A 10,867-nucleotide genomic window follows, 5' to 3' on the forward strand; every position below is an offset into this window, starting at 1 on the left:
ATTATATTATATTATGTTATATTATATTATATTATATTCATATACATGTAAACTTATAACATATCATTTTAAAAATGTGATATCACTTTGACTGTTGAGCATTGCGCAACACAAATGCTATTTAAATTACCATTACTATTATCATTAAAATAAAAAAAAAATATATTATGATTAATACTGTCATCGTCATCATGATCATTGTTATTATAGTTATTATTGTTACTATTGCTGCTTTTGTTGTTGAGTTCACAGGCCCCGGTTTCCTCCACTTTTCCCTGACGTTGCCCTAGTGCTTGGAAAGAGAGGGAAGTATCAGGGCACCGAAGCGTAATATTAGCACAGGGCGTAGGCGCATGGTCATGGTGTGTGTGTTTATATTAGGCCCTATTCAATTTATAATCCTGTTTACGAAATCACATTTTGATAGTGGTTAGGCTACCGGATCTGTAATCATGAGATTGCAGGTTCGGAAGTTTGAGCCTCAGCTCTTTTGGAAACTTACATAGTTTTCCCATTTGGCTTGGTCTTTTCGGGGATGGACGTTAAACTCGGAGGTCCCACCTCTTAAATAACACAAAAAGTGAGGATAAGGGCGTTAAACCTGTACCAAGTCATCATTTTCACGTTGTGATATTACGTGATGTGAATACTTTACGCATCGACTTTTTAATGCGGTCTGCTTTGACCCTAGTGCCGGTCAGGACCAACCCGGGCTCTGGGAAGGGTTGGCCTACAACGAGATACTCAATTATAAAAAACAACAAAAAACGTGCACGCACGCTGTGCATTTTTCAGATTTCTTTGTAGATCTAGATGATTACTACTTTGTTAATTAATCAGACCAAATTGTCGCTCATCAAACAAATACGACTACGATATTGTGTTTACAAGAATAATAATATCATTCCGAAAAGGAAGAAGTAGGGCGAGCATTTAAAACCGAGCAAAAACGGAAGCTTTACTGAAACAATGTCGTGGGCCCTGCAGTTAAGAATAGACCACATGCAGCACAACGAAAACTTGTTTGACGAGGTAACAGTAAAACTAGATCTCTCTCTCTCTCTCTCTCTCTCTCTCTCTCTCTCTCTCTCTCTCTCTCTCTCTCTCTCTCTCGCACTCTGTGTGTATGTTTAGTCATGTGTGTGTGTGTGTGTGTGTGTGTGTGTGGCTAGGCCATTCCTGGCCAGTCACAACGAAACACACAGGGGGGAGTGACTATTAAAACCACTGCTCGCTGCCATATTATTAAGTTTGAAAACATAACACGGAAGGGTGTGGCCAAAACCGTAACACGTTGTTCGCGGAATGATCGAGAAACTGGAAAAATGTTCGGTTAACCGAAGAATTGCTCGAATATGTATTTCTCAAACAATGTACGGTTAACGTGAGGTTAAGGATAGCACTGTGTACCACACAAAGACAAAACAGTTCGACAATGGTTTTATCGCACCATCACAACACAGCTATTTAGTCGTGGAAAGTTGGGCGGGGGTACCAACCGAGCCCTACAAAACTAAACCGTCTCATGTTTGGAATGCACCAGTGGGAAAAGAGAGATGTGTATGTGTCTTTATTTCTCATTATCGAGGCTCCTGTCTCTCTAGGCCCCCTCTGTTTCCGCCCCTCTGCCCCCCCCCCCTCTCTCTCTCTCTCTCTCTGTCTGTGTGTCTTCGTCACTCTCTTTGCGCTCTCTCTGCCCCCCCCCCCTTCCACCCTATATCTCTCTGTATTTTTCTTCCCTCATCTCTCACTCTCTCTCTCTCTCTCTCTCTCTCTCTCTCTCTCTCTCTCTCTCTCTCTCTCTCTCTCTCTCTCTCTCTCTCTCACACACACACACACACACGTATAAACACGGTTTCTTTCTGTCTGACACCCCCCCCTCTCTCATTCATTCTTGTAGTAATCAATTCAACAAAAATCTACTGCCGTATTATTATAATGGATTTTCATTTACATCGTGCTTTGAAGTTACATAACCAGTCTGAATTACGCAACGCTTTTTCATCAAAACTAGAATTAGCCTACTCAAAATTTTGTCGTAATGTAATGCCCTGGCGCAAAAACCTTCTAGAGATATGAAACTACTCGGTTAATTAATTTTAATACCGCGTCCCTTTTTTGACACGACTGATGTTGGAAGATGAACACGACAAGTTGGGTTGATGTGGTTTTTAGGGCATTCATTTATTATAGTGCGTTTTCGAATGATTAATTCTGTAATGTGCCATTCATAGCCTTCAGCGAGTCGTCGAATGCAGCTCCACCTCTTCTTCGTGTGAAGTTGTATAAGACGAGGTGAGCATTGATAATGTTGTCCCAAAAATCTTTGTGGATTCCATCTCATGTTTTAGTGTGCATTTTACGACACTTGCAACACAATTATGTCATATAAGTAATAAGTGCCAAAGGCTAGAGGTATTATGAGAGTAAAGAAAAATAAGAAGGAGGGATACAGATAATCGATGTTTGATAGGAAAGAAGGGACAAACCACTCCCGACCACCTGTGAACCACTCTTATTCCATCTCAGATCCTGATGTTGGCTATAACTTACAGTGTAAGCAGAGGCGAAGCGTCTATATAATCAAATAATCACTGCTTCCCTTCCTAATTTTGAAACATTGTCGCAGTCAAATTCATCCATAGACGTAAATCTCATAAATTAAATGTAAAAAGACGTTGATAATCACCAATGAACAATAGACTATGCCTAACTTTCAAAACCGTTTCATTGCCACTGACATAGCCTGTTCGCCCCTATCGGGCCACTCCATAAGCAGTCACAAGTTTTGATTAAGTAAGCTTAAAGTGAGGCTGGAAGAGTCAACCAATAGAGTTGAAGGGAACATGTGCATAGCAGTCAGAGCTGTTTCATTGCCGCATATAATATACCCTGTTCACCCCTTTCGGACCACAGTTATAAGCACTCAGACGCGCTGATTAAGTAAGCGAACTATTACACTGGTCGAGTTTACCTCACAGATGTGAGGGGAACTAACTCCTAATAATCCTTTGACTCCTGCTACTACACTGCTAGTGCTTGTTTTTTTTCCCTCGACTTTTTAACGTCCTATAATCAGATCGTGACCTCGATTATGACACCGGCTCCTGGCCGCGAAAAGCTAGACAAAAAACAGCCAAATGTGAAATAAAAAAATAAAAATTGGCATGCTCTACCAAAGTGTTTCGGCAGTCTGGTATAACATGCCATTGTAGTGCTGACATCTCTGCTTCTTTCCTTGGTGTTCGTGTGTTCAAATCTAAAGTTAAATTTAAGGTTAGTTAGAATAAATATTTAATTAAATACTTTCCCGATTATTTTAGCGGTTGAACAGGGCATACAACATGAATTCAGGATTTGTTTTCATTCACAACTCAGAGTTGCCGCCTCCAGTGCCAGTAAGATTCTTGTGACTTGTGTGAGTGTGATATCTCCAGGCCCTGTCTGGTCCCATTTCACTTTGATTACCCTGTCAAACACGTCAGCCTTCGCCCCTGAGTGTAAGATTTTGTTATTTGAGCAGTCGCTGACCGATGGGGTTGCCCCTGCAGGTGGGGGAGTAAAGAATACACCTACCGTGATAAAGCGTGTCGTAAGAGGCGACTAAAGGTGCATAAGAGTTTCAACTGCAGTTGAGGGAAGATTTCAACCCTTGGTGGATCTTGGTTAGGAGGACATGGAAGTGGAAATACACTGGATCAAGGTCAAAGATGTCGTTACTTCAACGTATCAAGAAATACCCGGTGAGAAGAAACTGGAACATAAGGAATGGATTAGCCAACGGTAATTGGATTTAATCAGCATTAGAAGACAATTGAAAGTAGAGACAAATGCAAATAGAACAAGGGGATCAAAAGCGGACGCTCTGGAGCAGTACAGGACAACAACTAAAGATGTAAAGAGATCATTGAGAAAAGACAAGGAGGAATTCATGAACAGGCTGGCAGAGGGGTCAGAGGAGGCAGCAGCAGGAGGACACAGGCGAATCCTTTACCAGACTACAAAGACTCTTTCTGAAAAATATGGGAAACCAGATGTAATAGGAAAGGACCAAGAGGGAAAAAAACCATTTTTGGAAACGAAGCTCAGTCAAAACAATGGGTAGAGCTTTTCAAAAGTGTCCTGAACAGACCACCACCAAGTAACTCTCCAAACATCCTGCCAGCAAGAAATGAGTAACCAATCTGCTGTGATGCTCCATCGAAACAAGAGACTATGAATACCATGAACAAGCCGAACAACGGTAAAGCGGCCGGTCCGGATCAGATTCCACCCGAGGCCCTAAAAACAGATGCCAATGTGACGGCAGACCTCCTTCTCCCATTGTTTACCAGGATCTGGAATGAGAGCAAGTTCCCAAAGGATTGGAAAGAAGGACACATTGTGAAACTTCCTAAAAAGGGGGATCTCAGCAACTGCAACAACTACCGAGGAATCACTCTTCTCTCAATACCAGGTAATGTCTTCTACAGAATCATTGTGGAGAGAATCAAGTCTGCAATGGATACAAGACTTCGGGATGAACAGGCTGGTCTTCGGAAAAATCGGTCAACCACGGACCAGATTGCAACGCTGAGGATCATAATAGACACAGTCCCTGGAGTGGAACTCCCAGTTGATCGTAAATTTTTTTGGACTATGAGAAGGCCTTTGACAGCATAGACCGAGCAACCCTGTGGAAGGTACAAAGACATCACGGAATCCCACAGAAGTTGGTAAATCTCAAAGGATGCCTGTATGAAGGGACAAGTTGCTGGGTTATACATGATGACCAGCTCACTGACAGCTTTGGTATCAAGACTGGTGTGAGACAGAGATGTTTACTATCACCTTTCCTCTTTATCTTGGCAATTGACTGGCTGATGAAGGAAATCACCAGAGGACACAGAAGCGGCCTACAGTGGACCCCATGGACACAGTTCGACGATCTGGACTTTGCAGATAACTTGGCGCTTCTGTCTCGCACTCAGGAACAGATGCAAGCAAACACAACAATTTTAAACAGCCTATCTGAGTCTGTTGGATTGAGGATCCACCCCGGAAAATCAAAAGTCCTTAACTTAGGATATATGCACTTCGAAAGGAGCAGGTCACAGTAGAGGGAAATGCACAGGAAGACGTCGAATCCTTCTGCTATCTTGAGAGTATAATTGACAGAGAGGGGAAACAGGCGCTCAAATAAAGTCCTGCATTGGAAAGTCACAGACTTCGTTTATTCTTTGAACAAGATTTGGAGGACCAGGGATCAGGGGCGGCTCGTGGGTGTAAAAAGTGGGAGTGCACAATTAATCTATCGCAGGCTGAAGATGGTCAAAGGCATAGTAAATGAGATGGTGTATAATTTTAGAATCTTTGGGTTGGTGAGGGAGGACCTCGCGCTTTTATTATTTTCATTCTTTTTACTTATCGCTTTGATTTCTAGAACTTATAATCTGTTTGTTAGCGAAATATCAAATTCGTTCATCCTGAGAACTGAACACTCCAGAAATAACTTTCACCACTCCACTACAAAACCATTCAAAGGCACAACCCATAGGACGGTGTCTTAAGTAGGTCACGTTCACCTCCCTCAGGTTCACGGTTACAGAGTCACTTAAAATAGCGGCAAGACAATGAACCAATCATAGTTCACTTGAGCACTCCGCTGGATTGCTCCGAGGCTCACATACTTTTGGCATTGAATAGCACACAGTCTATCGTGTTTATTTTTAGACTGCCTACTGAGGGCTATGTTTTGCACTATTCGGCAGGAGCACATTTGAGATGTGCGGTCTTATTAATATTAATGTACCGCCAAACTCGCTACGAGTGTCGTCTTCGCTTGGATTATCCCAAAGAGCGATTTATAGGTCAGGTTACCTCTGTTGAATATCTTATTGAGTTTAGTTATACCGTGTGGACTTTGGCATGGCATAGTAGATGTTTTACGGTACTATAGACACATAAATGACAGTTACGGCGCCAGCGAAGACATTGTTTTGATTATATTTGGCTAGTGCTCGTTTCTTGCTTCTTTTCATTTATGTTTGTGGGTGCTTTACGTAATATAATATTTAAAAAATTTGGACGGCACTGCACGACCTTGCTCTATGGACGAACCGCGCCTGCCAGGGATATCTCACTACGGACAAAGCTGAGAATTTTCAACTCAAATGAGAAGTCAGTCTTGTTGTATGGATGTGAGACGTGGAATGCATCTAAGACGTGCCTAAAGCGGATCCAGGTTTTCTTGAACAAGCGAGGAAGCTACTGAGGATCAGATGGACAGAAAGAATCACCAACGAGGAAGTACTAAGGAGAACGAGACAGAGCCCAGCCAGAGATGATGTGGGAAGAAGGCGTTGGCGTTGGATTGGACACACTTTCAGGAAGTCATGCAGCTGTATAATAAGGAAAGTGCGAGATTGGAACACCCAAGGGAAAAGATCATGGGGAAGACCACGTGGAACCTGGAGAAGAGCCCCGAAAGGGATGTACAGAAAAGTTGGAAGACATATGGAGTGACATCAAGCGACTCGCCCAGGATAAAGAAAGGTGGATAGGGTTTGTTCGTGGCCTGTATACTGATCCAAGGTGAGAAAGGCGATGATGATGACTGATGGGGTGAATCAGTTTTAAAAAATCCCCCCCCCCAACAACAACAACAACAAAAACAAAACAACAACAAACGACAACACCAAATAACAAAACAAAAAACACAGAACAAACCCAACCCCTCCCCAAAAACAAAACAAAAGCACCCCCCCCCAATAAACAATAAAAAACACAAACCCCCCACCCCCCCTCTCTCTCTCTCTCTCTCTCTCTCTCTCTCTCACACACACACACACACACACACACACACACACACACACACACACACACACACACACACACACACACACACACACACACACACACACACACACAAAACAGTTTGTTTTTGAGATAACTAAAGAATTTTGGCGTTTGTGTTTTGACATTGACGAAATTCAGCGTTCGATTCCGTAAAACAAATTTCTACTTTTTCCAAGATGACTTCTCTTAAGAGTAACCTACAATTCTCATGTGACCGTCAAAAACTGATAATAATAGGCCTATATTTGCTTTTTTATTTTAGGTACAAGTAGGGGAATGGAGAATGGAATTGGGGCAGGAGTAGAGTGATGGCTTGTGTGTGTGTGTGTGTGTGTGTGTGTGTGTGTGTGTGTGTGTGTGTGTGTGTGTGTGTGTGTGTGTGTGTGTGAGAGAGAGAGAGAGAGAGAGAGAGAGAGAGAGAGAGAGGAGAGAGGAGAGAGAGAGAGAGAGAGAGAGATAAAGAAAGAGAGAGGGATAGAGAGAGAGAGACAGATAGGTAGAGAGAATTTCGAAGAGAGGGTATACTTGCCCACAGGAGACGTAGGCTACACGTTTACTTTCTTTCAGATTAGAACATGTCATTTCAATGTATTTTACAGTATATTAAAGAGAATATGTCAAAACATGTCTCGAATATTGGTTAAGGGTGTTGTTTTTATTTCACTCCCTAATTCCTGCTTGTCTCTCACTACTTCTGGGTTGATACAGATACTGTGCTACAGTTCCCTCCCTTCTTCTGGAAATCTAGGTTAGAAAGTCGGTGGACTAATTTAGGGGTTGTTTTTACTTTGTAGCTAAAAGAGCTCTAAAGATAGAAATAAAAAGTAAAACTCTGTTATACATTGCTACGATATTAATAAAAACGTTGTTATTTTACATTGACTCACTCCTTCAATTAAAACAAAATCTAGTCATATACAATCATAAATCTCTTCAATATAATATTTTCAGTGAAGATTGCAACTATATAAAGGGAAATTGGCAGAGTCAAATGATAAGTATAGATTTCTTGAATCGTTGCAATTTGTTGTCCTCAAAAAATGTCCTTATTGCGCATGCGCGAATACATATTTGTTGTCAAGAGAAGCTGAGGACGCTGCGACTTGTCGAAGCGGTCTGGAACATAGCCTGGGCTTGATTTACGAAATGCGATCATTGTCGGTGAGTAATTTTGTATTGAGCATTTCCCCTAAAAAAATACTTATGTTATCATATTCAGAGAAGATTTTCCCCATAACACTTGTAGGTCTAATGTAGTTCAAGATTTTTCTCAAGATATTGATCAGTTTTCTGTGGTTTTTTTTACGTTCTGAGTTAACCCAGAGTAAAGTAAAAGAAGTGTAGTAAATCAGCGTCGTTGAATCGGGGAATGAGGCTTGAATCTTGAATCGAAGCTCGTGACCGTGGAAGTTTTAGAGTTCTTCACATTTGAAGGGAAGTGCAGCGTATTAAAAATGTGGACCTTTGCGCAAGAATGAGTTTTTAGTTAACTTCTCGTATGTTGTCCAGTTTCTTTTTCCCCCTTTTTAAAAAATCATGATCCTGAACAAACACTTATATCTCACCATCCCCCCTCCTCTATTACTAGAATCTAGATCTAGATCTAGATCTGTCATCAACAACAGACCAGTGGCATAGCAGTCATCCTAAAAAGCCGAGCAGAGCTGATCTCATTGCTCATGTATTTGTAACATATAGCTACCCCATTTTTAAACTAGATTCTAGATCTAGATCTAGATCTTAAGATCGGTAAATTTATGATACACTCCTGTCTCTTACAGGGTATTATTTTGTAGCTGTCTAGGAATTTTTTAAGGCCCTGAACATGGTTTTGGCACTGAAAAACGTCGCAAATGGTTAGTTTAGACGTTATGGCACATCATTTCAGGGGTACTCATCGCTCGTCAGGGCGGAGACCCCTGAAACCCCACTAATGACTACAAAAGCATGCATAAGCGAAAAAAAAGCGCCTAAAACTAAGCCTTAACTTAAAAGAAAACTGACCTTATTCATTATCCATCAGCAAAATGGTGAGGGAGCTGACTTCCAGTAGTGAATTTGACGTGATTTATAAAAATACTAATGCATGCTCATGTCAGTCATGTTTACAATGAATGGTAAAAATACTGCACCACAGTAATAATATAAATTATAATTCACAATAATTTTGATAGTAATGGAACTGTACTCACCATACTGTGCTTGTTGAATCTTTTTCGTGAACATGTTTCTGTAGAGCACCACATTTCTGCACTTCCATGGAGGGTTTGGGGGGGGGGGGGGGAAGGGCGGGGGGCGTGTCCCTCTGAATTTAACCATAATTTGATGTTTGCAATTAGGTTTGATATTTCTTGCTCGCTGAGCGTCCAACATCATATCCGCACGCGTGTCTTTAAATAGAACCAGAAGTAATTAATTGTTGTTGGAGCCAAAACCCACACTCCATATATTATAGTTATCATTGGGGCCAAAGCTAAATTATCCCGATATACTTTTCTGGGATTCTCACTCTATAATTTTTTTGGTCTGAAAATCTGAAGCAAGGTATTTAGGGAAAGAAAACCAGATAAGAAAACCCAAAATAGGCAAAGATAATTGATTAAAGAGAAGTTTTTTTCTTGTCATCATCAGTAGGCCTACACTGTAGGTCAACAGTTGAAAAAGATATATGGTTAAGCAGCCTTATTTATTAGCTGGTAATATTATCTAAGTAAATATAAAAAAACCCTTTAAAAAAGTAGAACTGATAGGATATATTCTGTCTTCTATTCCTGAACAGATAGAGGAATAAGTTATATATGCTCCTTACATCAGAACTCAGTAGTTGTGCCGTGCAATTTTGAAGAAATGAAACTTAACATTGATGCCTCGTAATGTAAATTTACTATCTGTACGATGCAAGTACTGTGTGTAAAGGTGTTTTTTTTTGCATTCAACTCCATCAGCAGCATGTACTCTCAGTGTTCACTATTCACCGAGTGCTCGATGACACACACTTGATGTGACATTCTATCAACATTCGCAATGCTTTGAATTTCGAATAAGGGAAGTGGAAGGAGAGCTAATTGTGTCCCTCTAGTGTTAATGTTTGGCAAAGTCATCTGCTACACTCAGTTGAGACTCTTGAGCCCTTGATGAGCTATTCATAATGTGACAAGTGAATATTCAATAGCAATGAATACTTATAAAAGGCAGATTTTATAACTTTCTGTTCGGTCTACTTATCATTTTGTCAGAATCATCAATTATAAAATATTTGTGTAAATTTACCTTAATAATTTTTTATGATAAATAAAGGTCTTCTCTAATTTTACAACGAGTTGAAAAAAAAATGAGATGAAAATCCATTGTTCCTAAAAATCACATGGCAGTCAAATGGCTCTGCCATGTTTGAATTGCAAAAAAAAATAAAATAAAATGAATACTCTTAAAAGCAAAAATAATTTGTATTTCGTATTCAATTCCACATTCTGTCTCCATGATGACCTATCATTTATTTTAGTTAAACCTCCATAAGATGTGGGTGTTATCAAAGTTGATATATATTGAAATGAACTGGTAGGAAAACAGGTCTCAATCCCAGAACATATAAAGAAAGGATTCTGCTCCTAACATCAGTGCTCAGTAAGTCAGTAATAATGTAGGAAAAGGTTAGCTTCATTTCCTATAAAGTGCGAGCACAAGAAATGGCTTATCAAATATTTTTAAAAAATTAAGTAAATGCTAATAATTATTAATTGGAGTGACAATGATTTGTAATATGTAGAGCTGAGTTAAAACATTTTTCTTAAGGGATTTATTGAGCTGGACTTATTTTTGGCAAATAGGCAAAGTTAGGACTTAAAAGTGAAGCAATCCGTTTTGGTCGCAATGCATTGTTTGAATAGGTGGCTTACTGTGTTCAGTGTGTTTGGATATTCATTTTTTTTTCCAGTTCAGTGTATGTTATGATGGCCTCTGCTTTGAACTGAATCTCTTCTTGTTACCATGATTCATATATTTGTTTGGCTGATAATTCAGAATGTATATA

At 40.2% G+C, this 10,867-nt stretch overlaps 1 protein-coding gene across 1 annotated transcript in view; it reads left to right on the forward strand.

Moving 5' to 3' along the window:
• Positions 1-7,819: 7,819 nt before the first annotated feature.
• The window catches only part of LOC101856096 (centrosome and spindle pole associated protein 1), a gene marked incomplete in the record, with an annotated part of 163,640 nt that continues 160,592 nt past the window's right edge, over positions 7,820-10,867 (forward strand). The window contains 1 exon segment of the mRNA XM_035969359.1: positions 7,820-7,998.

Source organism: Aplysia californica, unplaced genomic scaffold (assembly GCF_000002075.1).
Source record: "Aplysia californica isolate F4 #8 unplaced genomic scaffold, AplCal3.0 scaffold00140, whole genome shotgun sequence".
In the NCBI taxonomy this organism is placed as follows: Eukaryota; Metazoa; Mollusca; class Gastropoda; order Aplysiida; family Aplysiidae; genus Aplysia; species Aplysia californica.